The sequence below is a fragment of the Bufo gargarizans genome, chromosome 1, assembly GCF_014858855.1.
Source record: "Bufo gargarizans isolate SCDJY-AF-19 chromosome 1, ASM1485885v1, whole genome shotgun sequence".
NCBI lineage: Eukaryota > Metazoa > Chordata > Amphibia > Anura > Bufonidae > Bufo > Bufo gargarizans.
Window position 1 is genome coordinate 589,780,753 of NC_058080.1, and position 14,421 is coordinate 589,795,173.

Below are 14,421 nucleotides of genomic sequence, written 5' to 3' on the forward strand. Positions count from 1 at the left end.
GGGATGTAAACAATTCAGAATATACAAGTAACTTGAAACCACCGACAGTGGAGAAACACACATCTACCCTCTCTGTCAATGTTTTGACTAATAAGCTCATGCTGTACTCTTTTATGAATATAAACGATAGCTCCTCGAGAAAAAGATGAGAAACATGAAAGATACTCTGCTTGTGCCCATTTCTTTTTCATATAGGAAATTTTTTCCAGAATCAGATGTGTTTCTACCAGTCCCACTATCACCGGAAGATGCTTACAAATTAAATCAAAGACGATTACCCTTTTATTCCTATCCGCAAGGCCCCTAACATTCCATGTCAATATCCTCTCTGTCATGGCACTAAAAATCTCCAAAAGCTATGGCTTATGTTCACTGATCTATACTCCCCCCACCTGTCCGATTTATATGAGCCCCGAGACAATGAGTTACCTCCCCATAACTGCCCTTCCCCCTTACCCTGCCCTCCCATCTTACCCTGCCCTCCCCTGCACTGGTCACCCGGGTGAACCACCACAGATAACCTCTACCTATCTGCCCTCCTCCCCCTTAGCCCCACTCCCCTACCGCCTAGTTAGTATTTATCCATATTAATTAGCAATACCCTCCCGCTCCGTCCATGACACTAAATCATCCATTCTAGGAAAAAAAAGGGTCTTCTCATGATATATAAGCCGCAATGTTGCTGGATACATCATAGAGTACTTCATTTTTGCAAGGGCTAACTTCTTTTTTACCTCTCAGAATTCCCTACGTTTATCTTGCGTGTTTTTTTAATAACCCAGGTAAATTTCTATCCTATTATCATAATACATCAATTCATTAATATCCCTTTTCCTCCTCAAGATCAGATCCCTATCTTTTTGAGACATCACCCTGGCTATGATGGTCCTGGGGGGGCTCCTGGAGGAGGTCTTCACGGGATCCTGTGTAAAGTTCGGGTTCGTACCGAACTTTAGGATTTTTGGACCCCGGACCCGAACATTTCAGTAAAAGTTCGGGTTCCGGTTCGGGGTTCGGCGCTTTCTTGGCGCTTTTTGAAAGGCTGCAGAGCAGCCAATCAGCAAGCAGTTAACTGTCTGACCTTAGACATGGCTGTGATTGGCCAGAACAGCATGTGACCCAGGCTCTTTATAAGCTTGAGTCACATAGCGCTGCACGTCATTCTGCTGTTACAAGTGTAGGGAGAGGATGCTGCTGGACTTGTGATTTCAGGAAGAGAATAGGAGAGAATGTAACTCAGCGATCTACAGAGAAATAGTTGTGTGGGTGCAGGGCACAATCGTTTTACCCTGCCCTGAGCTCATTGACCAAAAAAAACCTAACATTTATAATTCTGTTAGGTAGGTGGGCGGCGGCAGCCATTTTATGCAAATTCAGTGCACCAGCACTGCATCTGAGCTTTTGGGACATTGCAAATCACAATTTTTGGGGCAAACTACAAAATCTGGATTAGTCATGGTGCAATTTCAGCCATCATTTTCTGGGGTTTGGAAAAACACATTTATTTTCAAAAAACAGTATTTTCCTGATCTGCAAGTATTAAATTCAGGTTGAATACAGCTGCCCGGCCCTATGAAAAACACACACCAGTTCTGGATTTGCTTTTCACAAGTAGCATTGCCAGATGTGAATGATACCTTGCACAAAAGAGCTTTCAGAACACCTATTATTAAGAATTGTTTACTTGCATAAAGCTGGAAAGGGTGATAAAAGTATGTCCAAAAGCTTGGTGTTCATCAGTCCATGGTAAGACTGTGACAAACTCCCCTCTTTTGAGGTTGCAACGAGTGCTTGGAGAGGACTACTTGCCAGCCTCTTATCATGTGATTACGGTCCCATGTTGTATGCACCGGCGGTTTTATGCAATAGCGCCATAGTTATATAAGTTCATGTATTTTTCTGTCTTTGGAATTTTATTGTATGTTATGTGAGGGTACCCAGATAGCTAATTTTAGTGTATTCGTGTATTCTGAGTGCCATTCACCTAATAATATGCACTCAGACTTCAGCTATCTGGGAATATGTTAAATGTCTGTGTTTACTGTAAGGGTTGTGACATTGTATGTTTAAATGGTGATTTCTGTCCTGTTGTCTCCACATGTGTATTGGCGATTTCCTTTGTCCTGAGAGATAATTGAATTGCTCCTCAGCTGTCTCCAGGGCAGAGAGGAGGAAACCATGATGCATTGTGGGGATGTATTGTGTCTGTGTATCCTGAATTGCTGCATATCTGTCCTGTGTCACAGTCTTCCATCTGGTCCCCTAGGGGAGTGTCCACCGGATGGGGACCTGCATAAATCCGGGCGGGTAGCCCTCAATAAAGAGTTGCTGTTTTACCCTTTACTATGTTGAGGCTGGTGTTTGGGTAACTGATCAACACTGGGGGATTGCTATACGCTGGAGATTTGCTGTACTCCCCTGGCATAACTACTAGCTCTTGTAAGAGCTGTTCCTGCTCTCTGGATGTAGGAGAGGTTCACCCACTGGAGCCTGGAGCCTTGTCGTAGGTCCAGGGTGGGTAGGAGACGGTGAGACCTCAACCAAGCTTCGGCGGTTCGTGGGGTCTGCAGCGCTTAAGGTGCCAAGTGGAGTGCTTGGAGTCCTCGGGAAGCACTAGGAGCATCATTCGACGGAGGTACCCAGTCGGGGTGCCAGGAGATCCGTTACATTGGTGGCAGCAGTGGGATGGCGTCCTAGTGTGAGGAGAAGCAGCTCAGAGACACCGGTAACGTGTGGAGTTACAAATTGAGGGCAACGCTAGCTTTCGTGCAGCGCCCCTGGGAGCAGAGGTATCCAACAACTTGGAGCAGACAAGTATGGAAGGCTCTGAAGATGACTGGCTGGCCAAGGTGAGGCAGCGAGTGGCCCAGTATTGAGATAATGTGTCCATGGATATATACCTTGTTGTGACTTAGATGGCCACGCTGTTGGATCCCAGTTACAAGGACAACGTACCGTTCTTAATTTCGTCACTGTAGCATGATCGTAAGATGCACGAGTACAACCGCACGCTGGTAGACACGCTGATGGTGGCATTCCCACCTGACAGCGGGGGCACAGTGGAAGCACAAGGCGAAGGCAGAGGATGAGGAAGAGGTCGCCAACGCAGCTGGGGCACCGCCAGCACCTCAGAAGGCAGGGTTAGCATGGCCGAAATGTGGAAAAGCTTTGTCAGCTGATATGGAACATCTTAGCAGGAGGCAGCATTTCACCAACATGGTGGAGCGGTATGTTTGCACACGCCTACACGTACTGAATGACGGGACTGCCCTCTTGAACTTCTGGGTCTCCAAATTGGGCACATGGCCTGAGCTTGCCCTTTACGCTTTGGAGGTGCTGGCCTGCCCTGCAGCCAGTGTATTATCTGAACGTGTGTTTAGCACGGCAGGGGGCGTCATCACAGACAAGAGCAGCCGCCTGTCCACAGCCAATGTGGACAAGCTCACGTTCATTAAAATGAACCAGGCATGGATCCCTCAGGACTTGTCCGTACCTTGTGCAGAATAGACATGTATACTGGCACTAAACAGCCATTGTTATAATGCAGTGCAATTGCTCATTCTTGTATTTTGGAGTTTTCACACTCTTTTAGAGTGTACCCTAATTTTAAATAATAAAATTAAAACCAAAAACCTGTGTTGGCTACCTCGTCCTCCTCCACCGCCGCTTCCACCTACACCGCTACGTCCACCACCTCCTCAAACTCCTACTCCATATGGAACTCCACCTCATAAATCTATTTTTTTTTTTTTTTTAAGTATTTTATTTTATATCATTTCACTACTTTGTCATTAACATTTTCGGGTGAAATTCACCAGTTTTTGGGTGTATAGTACCACTGCTATACCTAGTATGCAAGTAAAAAAATATATATATATTTCATTAACATTTGCTGGTGAAATCAACCAATTTATGGGTGTATAGTATTACTTCTATACTTAGTAGGCCGGTTAAAAAAAATAAAAAATTGTCAGTTATATTTTCAGTTGAAATTCAACAATTTTTGGGTGTGAAGTACCACTGCTATACCTAGTAGACAGGTTAAACAATAAAACAAATTTTCTTTTTCATTTTATGGTGAAATTCACCAATTTTTGGGTGTGTTGTAAAAAAAAAATTGTCAGTTACATTTTTGGGTGAAATTAACCAATTTTTGGGTGTATAGTACCACTGCTATACCTAGTAGGCCGGTTAACAAAAAAAACATATTGTCTGTTACATTTTCTGGTGAAATTCAGCAATTTTTTGGTGTGAAGTACCACTGCTATACCTAGTAGACCGTTAAAAAAATAATAATAATAATAATTGGCAGTTACATTTTCTGGTGAAATTCAGCAATTTTTTGGTGTGATGTACCACTGCTATACCTATTAGACCGGTAAAAAAATAATAACATTTGTCAGTTACATTTAATGGTCAAATTCACAAATTTTGGGGTGTAATATACCCCTCCTCTACCTAGTTGACAGCTTAATAAATTTCAATAATTTTTATTTTACATTTTTGGGTGACAATAAACAATTGTTTTCTGTCATAGACCCCTGCTCCACCAAGTAGACAGGTTAATTAATTTCTGTAATTTTTCTGTTACATTCTTGGGTTGACATTATACAATTTTAGACGTGAATAAACCCCTGCTCTGCATAGGTGACAGGAAATAAAATTTCTGAAATGCTTCTTTAATTGATGCGCGCCACCTCCTTTGATTCAATGCTTAAACTTAAACAAGTTGTACCACATTTAAGCTTGAATACTTTGTCCCACATTTCTGCTATACTCTTTTGGCCAACATTTAGGCTTCTGTAATTTGTCCCATATTTGCACCTCAATAGCTTTTCCCACATTTCTTCTATATTCCATTTTTTCTAAATACATTTTTCTCCCTTAAATTTGGTCTCTTTTTCAAACGCTCCCTCTCTGGCCTGGAACCCTGATTTCACGCTACCCGTAATCAACATGGTAGGCGCATAAAAGAACATCGAAAGTTGATAGAGCAGATATCAAATTGGATCGTGAACATCACGGGGACGTGCGACATGGTGGGGCAGTAAGTATGGACACGCCTACACGAACTAACTGACAGGGGTCTGCCCCTGCAACTTCTGGGTCTCCAAATTGGGCACATGGCCTGAGCTTGCCCTTTACGCCTTGGAGGTGCTGGCCTGCCCTGCAGCCGGTGTATTGTCTGAACGTGTGTTTAGCATGACTGGAGGGTTATATTTCCCAATGTTTTGGGGTGTACTCTAATTAAAAAAAATAAAAATACTTTTTAAAACAAAAAGCAGAGTAGGCTACCTCATCCTCCTCCACCGCCACTTCCACTTCCACCGCCACATCCACCGCCTCCTCAACCTCCTACTCCATATGGACCTGGTCCTCCTAGTTCAAGATAATTATTTTTTATTTTTACGTATTTTATGTTATTTTAAGTCATTTCCCTATCCACATTTGTTTGCACAGCACTAGCCATGCTCTTAACCACATTTTGACGACATTTGCAGCCCTCTAGCCCTTTCCATTACATTTTTACAGCCATTTTAGTGCTCAAAAGTTCGGGTCCCCATTGACCTCAATGGGGTTCGGGTTCGGGGTCAAGTTTGGGTCAAGTTCGGGTCCTGAACATCCAGGTGTCCGCTCAACTCTAGTCTTCTACACAAAAATTCTGTAGGAACCAATTTTGAACAAATCCTGTTACAGTCTCATCTTCAACCCCCTCAGGGAACCCAATTAACCTGAGGTTCGCTCTCCTAGATCTGTCCTCTAGGTCCACCAGTCTGGTCTTTAATACTTTGTTCTCAAGGTCTATTCCATTAACTTTCTCAACTGTTTTGTCAAGAATCAATCTCATTTCCTGCGTAAATCCCTGTAGAAACTCACGGATCTTATTCATATCATCTTTAATAATCGACCTATCAGATTGGACCGAAGCAACTTTTATCTGTCAGAGATTGATTAGAGCGAGAGATCTGTCAGAGATTGATTAGATACTTGTACTATGTTCAAAATTTCAGCTATTTTCTTATCAATCATCTCCATCCTGTTATTCCTACCTTTATTTCCCCCTACACTATGGTCTTCAATAGAAGGGCCAGGTTTATCAGCAATCTCTGGGCCCATTAGTAGCTGTGCCTACTGGGCTTGTCTCGTCTTGGGTTGAAGAGATTTTAAAAATCTATTGATTTTTGATAGAGGGCTACTCGATCCAGCTCCCCTAGGGGATACTAGTCCAGCAGACCTCCTATTGTGAGCCTTGGAGGGCATCTCCCCCGCTTCTTACACTCTCACACCCTATCTCCTTTCCTACTTCTCTACCCTCAACCACCAATGGATGTAGTAAATACTATAGTGGGGAAAACCCCTCCAATACACAAACCCAAAATATATCACAAAAACCACCAGGCACCTAAATCTCAAACGGCACAGTTTACATTACATAATAACATGCTGAAAACATCTTAACCATTGTCCCCAAAAACCTGCAAAGTGAAAACGGTCAGATTTTCCGAAAGTCAGATTCGGATTCAGTCCATGTTACATTAAAATACAGATGTTTCTTCTTGGAGCAGTATATCACATCTCATAACGCCAAAATGTTAGAATATCCCAGGCAACCAATATCAATCCAAGTCAAGTTAGAAAAACTTAAGTAACTGTGCTGTTGTGCATTAATGGAGTGCAGGAAACAATTAGTTAGTAGCGTTAAGATTGAATGAGTTAGTAGCGTTAAGATTGAAATACCAAGGTGGTAATTACTCACTGCACTTCAAATTAGGAGACTCAACTCCCTCCTCAGATACAGGGGTTCCAACCAATCAAGGTTTCTTCACCCCCGTGATTCGCAGCAGCAGGCAGGGCCATGAAATATGTTGGCTCCTCCAACACACCTGACAACCAGCACAAGCAGCCAGCCAATGGACTTTCTCTCCCACCGGGGATAAGCCGGAACTTTATTAAATCTGGCCACAACTCAGTGTCTCAGAGCCTCCAGACCTTCAGACCTTCAGGAAGATTGCACACCTCCCTCCATACCCCTCACAGACCAGCCATCAAATAACTTTTGTGCACGTCCAAGCGCGGGATCAAGAGCTTCACACACAAATGGGGCATGTCGGCTGTAGGGGGGAGGCAGGGGGGGGAGCCTAGGCATGCCTATGTCCTCACGTCATGCCGCCACGTCCTGAGTCCACCACTCCTTCACTAGGACTAGCCAACACTAGAATATCTAAAGCTTAGGCAAAGGGGTGGAACAAACTTCCCAGAATAAATAGGAGGGTTGATCAGCACCTTAATCAGCAGCTGAAAAAGAAATCAAAATGGAAGGTTAACCTTTGCATTACTATAGAGGAGTTTCATTGAATACACAGAGAGGGAGTGGAGAGACTCCTGCACTCGCCCAAGATAGCAGGGCAGTGGTGGACAAGGGTTGTCAGTATATACAGTGGCATCCAGAAAAATGTTAGCCACACAATGGACCTCAGAATAGTGTCACCACACAAAGGCCCCAGAACAGTGCTAGCCACACTATGGCCTGCATAATAGTACCACCGCACAGTAGCTGAGCATACTAGTGCTATCTGTTTGAGAAGGATGCTGCAGTCCTTTGACAGTCATGTCTTTCTGAACTATAATAGCACAGGCAAGCATGTCTGTATTCAGATGTCTGTGGTTCTGTCAGATAGGAAACTAGTTGCATACTGCAACTGGGTCACAGGTTGTGCACCACTGGTATGCAGCAATACATAATATAGAGATTATAGCAATAAATACACCTACCTACAAGTACAAAGCAGTTCGGCCATTTAAGGGGCCAGGGTTGAACTGGTCCATTAGAGTACCAAAGATTCCTGCGCTGGGCCCAAGCTCTGAAAGTCAAGCAGAAAACAATCCCACTGGAGGTGACTTTAGAGCCAATCCCTTAACACAATGGTCTATATCTTATCGGTTGATTTGACAATAATCTATTAGACCTTACTGATGACATGCTCTACCTATACAGTGCTAATACAATGTCTGTGATACAATGAAAGGCGTGCTCACACATGCGAAGAATAGATGGAAGGTGGGTCGCAGAATAATTTCCTGTAATGGGCCCAAGGTAACCCAGTCTGACAAGAAAAGTAATGAAATGTTCCCCACCCTTTATATTTTACTGTCATTTCGTTGTTAAAGGAAAACACAAGGGTGAGGAGACTAGAGGAAGGGTCATGGGGAATAGTTGGCGGCTGCTATTATGACTGTATGTTGCTAAACTCACACCCAGAAAATAAATTATTTTCCTTTGGAAGTTATTGCAGTAGGAATGGTAGGTGTCCCCTGCTAACTTTTACCCTGGATTCCAGATAACCTTCTGCCCTGGATATATGATGATTACACAGTCCTGTTATCAGAGCTCTTTCATGTCATGAGCCATGCATCTGTGTGATCATCATCACATGACAAGGACAAAATTCCCCTTCTCCAACAGCAAGAAGAGATCTTGAAACCCACAGAGAAATGATACAGAAAGTACATTAGAAAAGTGTACCTCATTTTACCATACACCAGATAAGATCTATTTACTAGAACTATAATACCCTTTTAGAATTTGACTGACAATAAAATTTACGGAATATTCCAAATGTTACTTTCTAAGCAACCAAATGTCCCCATCTTTGCAATGTACTTACATTACCAAAACATTCCCTGTTTTGAACTGTCACTAGCATTCACATGACTTGGCCAGCACTGTTGCACGTACGTCACATCTGCAGGTTACATGGTGATCAGTCTCCACAGCAATGCCCTGTCAACATGATGTCAGTAACATAATATTTCGAGGTGGGGTATTGAGCGTGTTCCGTAGCAAACTACTGAATGGGCGCTCCGTGAACATGTAAAAAGATACAAGGTCTTAGTTTCTGTTAACAGCTTAAAGGGGTTATCCCATGACTAATGTAAGAAATGAAGATTAGACATCATATAGTACATGACAATCTCTTTTTTAACGAAGCTAGAACCAGCCCTGTGCCTCACATGGATCCAGAGATCTCCACATTTATTGCTCTGCTAGGTTTATATCAAGCTGACAGCTCAAGGGGAGTGTCTTTTCTGCTCTGCCTAAGGGGTGTGTCCATGCTCTACCTATCACAGCTCAGGAAGCAGTTAAAGAATAAAACTGAGCATGTGTGGCCTTCTTAGTGAGCAGGACAAAGAAATAAGCTAAAAACAAACAGCAGTTTCTACAGTTAGGTGTGCTGTCCACTAAAATTCTTAAGTCCTTTTCCATGTCAGTGTTATGTTTTACCATTTAGTGTGTACAGGTAACTTGCATTATTCCTTTCCAAGTGCATAACCTTACATTTATTAGTGTTAAACCTCACCTGCCACTTCTACTAACCCACATACACACATTTCCCCCCAGTCAAAGCATTCTAATTTTATGTACTAACCTTTTATGTGGCACAGTACTAAATGCTATATGACATCCAAACTTACCTCCTCATAGAAACAGATTAAATTAATTTGACAGGACTCATGAAGCTTTGCTGATAAGGTTTTATTTGCTTATTTATATTGAGATATTCCAGAATAGCATCTTTTAGAAAACACTCAGTTTACCCACAACAGATGTTAAACTTAAAGGCCTATAGTTTCCAAGCTCTGTTTTTGACTCCTTTTTGAATATTTGCACTAAATTTGCTAAGGCTACTTTCACACTTGCGGTATCCTTTTCTGGCAGGCTGTTCCGGCGGGGGAACAGCCTGCCGGATTCGTGCTACTGCAAATCCACTGGGCCGCCGGAGGTCCGCTCCGGCCCCATTCACTATAATGGGGTCTGGCCGCAGCACGGCAAACATGTCGAGAGGCGACCGGACAAAAAACGCAGCATGTAGTTTTATTCCAGACGTCTGTCGGCATGTTTGCCGTGCTGCAGCTGGACCTCCGGCCTGCCCTCCATTATAGTGAATAGGGCTGGAGCAGCGGCACAGTGGACTAGCGGTAGCACGGATCCGGCAGGCGGTTCCCCCACCAGAACAGCCTGCTTGAAAAGACTACCACAAATGTGAAAGTAGCCTAAGTACCAATCCTGTTGACCACTCCCTGTCAATATAGAGTCCTTAAATATCAGAAATAAAGGTCTGCATTTTACACTACTTAATTATCTTGGGGTGTATGCCATCTGGACCTGGTGATTTGTCTATTTTAATCTTTTTAAGAATCCACTGCACATCTTTTGACACTCTACATTTCATCTGACAGATCATTTTCCTCAGTGAATGAAGTGAGCATAAAAAATATTTAACTGCTTTGCCTTCTCCTCATTGTTCTCTACAACTCCTTCCCCATCACTCTGCAATGGGCAAACACTCTCTGGTTTAAAGGGCATCTGTCAGTAGATTTGTATCTATGAAACTGGCTGACCTGTTACATATGCACTTGGCAGCTGAAGGCAGCTGTGTTGGTTCCATGTTCATTTGTGCCCGTATTGTTGAGAAAAATGAAGTTTTAATATATGCAAATGAGCCTCTAGGAGAAATAGGGTGTTGTCATTACACCTAGAGGCTCTGCTCTCTCTGTAACGGCTGCACCGTCTGCACTTTGATTGACAGGTCGAGGCGTGATGATGTTTACACTGCCAGGCCCTGCTCCTAGAGGGTCATTTGCAGATATTAAAACATAATTTTTCTCAGCAATGCAGGCACATATGAACATGGAACCAACACAGATGCCTTCGGCTGCCAAGCGCACATGCAACAGGTCAGCCAGTTTCATAGGTACAAATCTGCTGACAGATGCCATTTAAAGTTTTTACCATTTAAATAATTGAAGACCATTTTAGGGCTGGTTTTTCTCTCTGTTTCCGACTTGGACGCTTTTATCTGTCTTTTACACATTATAGTTTTTCAGTGCTTCCTCACTACCTTCCTATTTTAGCAATTTAAATGCTTTCTTTTTGTCATTAATTGCTCCCTTTACGTTTCTCTTTATCCACATAGTTTTTTTCTTGTTTCTCACCATTTTATTCCCATATGGTATGCAACTCTCACAATTATAGGTTAAGATAGGTGTCCCCCAACCTGCACATCTGTTGCTCTGTCAAGTCTATTGCTTAGTACCAAGTTTAGCATGGCTGTCCCTCTCCTAATATCATTTTTAAGGACACTCCACCTACTTCTAACTTTGTCATTGGTTCCAATGTGGACTATGACTGCTGGGTCTTTGCTAGCCCCTTCCAGTAATTTATGAATCTGATCCATGATATGTCAAACTCGAGCACCAGAAAAACAACACACCAACGATCCCGATCGGTGTGACAGATTATCTGTACCCCTAATAATTGAGTCTCCCACAGCCAGCACCTGTCTGGCCTGCCATGCTCTCCTGGCCACCTGCTTGCGGAAGCGGACATTTCCTTGTCTGGCAGAGGAAGTGTCTGGCTGCAGCAGTGCTCTCCCTGATCTGACATCCCCCTCATCTGCCAACCTTGCACACTTTTTGGGGTGTGTCAGATCAGGGCTAGCTTCTCTGGCACTCTTCCCGCTTTCTAACTGTTATCCAGCTACCTACCTCACTTTCCTGATCCTGAATACTACCAACCCTACCCTGCATGTACCCCACTGAGTGCCTGCTCAGTGAGCAGCAAACTTTTTACCATATTGCCAAGGTATCTCAATGTTGAAATTCAGTTATTTAGATACAGGATGTGCGATTCCAAACTGGCAATTTGCTCACATTTTGAACAAAGATATGCACCCTGTTCCATAACAGTGTACATTTGACAAGATGTGCACTGAACTGCATTCTCAATGATCCAGCACTTCCAGCACAGAAGCTAACAGAGTCTAATAACTTACATAAAATAATATCCCTTCCAGTTATGTCACTGTGCAGTGAGAGTTTGTGCCCCAGGCACTAATTTACACAAACTACTAGGGATCAAACCTGTATGAGAAGGAGGGGTCCAAATCTGTGGGCGAAGGAAGGTGGAAAACAGTAACTGAGGGAAGGGGATAACAGAAGCAAGGTAGCAAGACCTTTTGTGGTGGAAATGAGTTGAGCACAAAGTAGTAGTGATTCTGAAAGGGGAAAGGAGGCTGGAGGGGCACAAGGTGGCAGGAACGCTACATAGGAGCCCCCAAAACATGCAACAAGTGGGGAAACAGCAGAGGGGAGACACATGATTTCTGTGTAGTAAAGACACACCTGGGCAGTGCTGGGTCTAGGTAGGCTGGTAGGATAGGTAGTGGATAGGGACTGTGTTAAGGAGGTGGGGGCAGGTAGTAGAGAAGATGACAGGGGAGGTTGGCATTAAATAGAGGTTAAAAAATAATCCATAAATAAGATTTTATTAAAGTCGCTGCCTGCATAGGGCAGAGAGACCGACAGCAGCTTTAGTTTTTTTCCTTCAACTGTATCAGCGTATTCACTGTCAGCACTGCTGCTTCTCAGCTCCTGCTTGCTTCTGTCCAGTCCAGATGAAGAACAGCAGCTCCAGACACTGCTTTCAGATTCCACCAGTTTTTCTCCCCCTTTCGGTTCCATTCTGCATTGCTGCAACCTTACCTTGGGGAGAGAAGGAAAGTAGCAGGGGTAGGCTGGTCAGTGCATCAGTGGGGTTGTCATACCATGCCCCTTTTTGTTTTTAAATGTGCCAGGGTCCTGAAAGCAGCACCCCCAGTACTACCCTAATGGCAGTTCTGCAGCTGGGAACAATGTACTGGCATTGGCTAGCGTCAGGACTGCCATGGATCCCATAACAGCTGCTATGGCTGCTATGGTGCTAGTTACGTCTCTGGCCTACTTGGAAGTACAGTTTAAATATCAATAAATGGCACACAGTGGGATGCGGGTGGGTGCCGATGGGAAGGTATAATAAATTACATGTACAGTCATGGCCAAAAGTTTTGTTGAGAATTACATAAATATTGGAAATTGGAAAAGTTGCTGCTTAAGTTTTTATAATAACAATTTGCATATACTCCAGAATGTTATGAAGAGTGATCAGATGAATTGCATAGTCCTTCTTTGCCATGAAAATTAACTTAATCCCCCCAAAAACTTTCCACTGCATGTAAAGGGGGAATATTAATCACCAATATTATGCGAATATCGATAATTAATATTCCTAAATAGGAAGAGCCGTCTAGTGATGACTCCGCCTATTTATGCCTTTATATAATAAATACACAATACTTTCGCTATGCTTTACACTAATCACTAATACTAGCTGCATGCGCCTTACTAACTCGCTACCGCTAACAAGTACACGCTACACAAAGGGTACAAATATAACGGTATTTATTTAACACACTAAGCACGCAATACACTAACAATACACAGCACTACACATATACAATACTCAAACTACGCTACAAGTTCCCAATTCCACCCATAAACTAACTATACAATACACACATACAAGTATAACAACCCACCCGCCTAGCTCTATACTGTCCCTACGGGGTTACAAGAGGGTATAGATTCAGCACTGCAAGGGTTATTTGCCAGTGAGTGCTGAGGTTAATACCAGCAGGAGAGCTGGGATTCTGGCAGGGAAGGGGTTAATGGGTTAGGGACATCAGGGGCACAGAATATGGTTGGCACTGCAAGGGAGGTACAATGCCATGCCAGCGTATACTCAGCCATCTCCAGGGCCAAATGGGCCTCTCTTCCTTCAGGCAGCAGTCCTCATGTGTCTCTGAATCCAGTCTGGTTGCAAAGAGGGAGAGCCTGTTCCTTTGTCTTGGACTGATATATAAGTCCCTCTCACCCCCCCCCCTCCCTTTCCAGGGGTGTGACATCATCGTGTGCGTGTGACGGAATGCATGCACTCAGATTGCAGCAGACAACTGGCTGGCCCCCTGAGGCTCACAGCACCACACGCCCAGCCATGTCACAAACACAAGGTTGGGGCCGCATAGTAAATAGGCTGATAATTCTTAGCCTTTGAAAAGTCACCAGGCACCTGGAGGCATATCCACCCCCCTGCAGATGCCTGGGAAACTTAAGTATATATATATATATATATATATATATATATATATATGTATATAGATACTTGGGGCACATCTATATACATATATATACTCATCATAAACCTGGGGGCATACATGGGCAGTTATAGGCCTATATATATATATATATATATATATATATACACACACACACACCTGGGGGAGAGCCATGGCAGATACACATATATGTCCCCCTGACAACACACATACACACATATTATAGATATATATATATATATATATATATATATATATATATATATATATGTTATAGGGGGCCACAGCTATATATATTATAAGGGGCACGGTCTAAAGGAGGCACATATTTCCCACAGGGGCCACCATGAGCCCCTGGGGATCACCATGGGCAGACGTGCGCAGATGCTGGGCACATCTGCGCACATCGTCCCATGATGCTGTGGTTAAT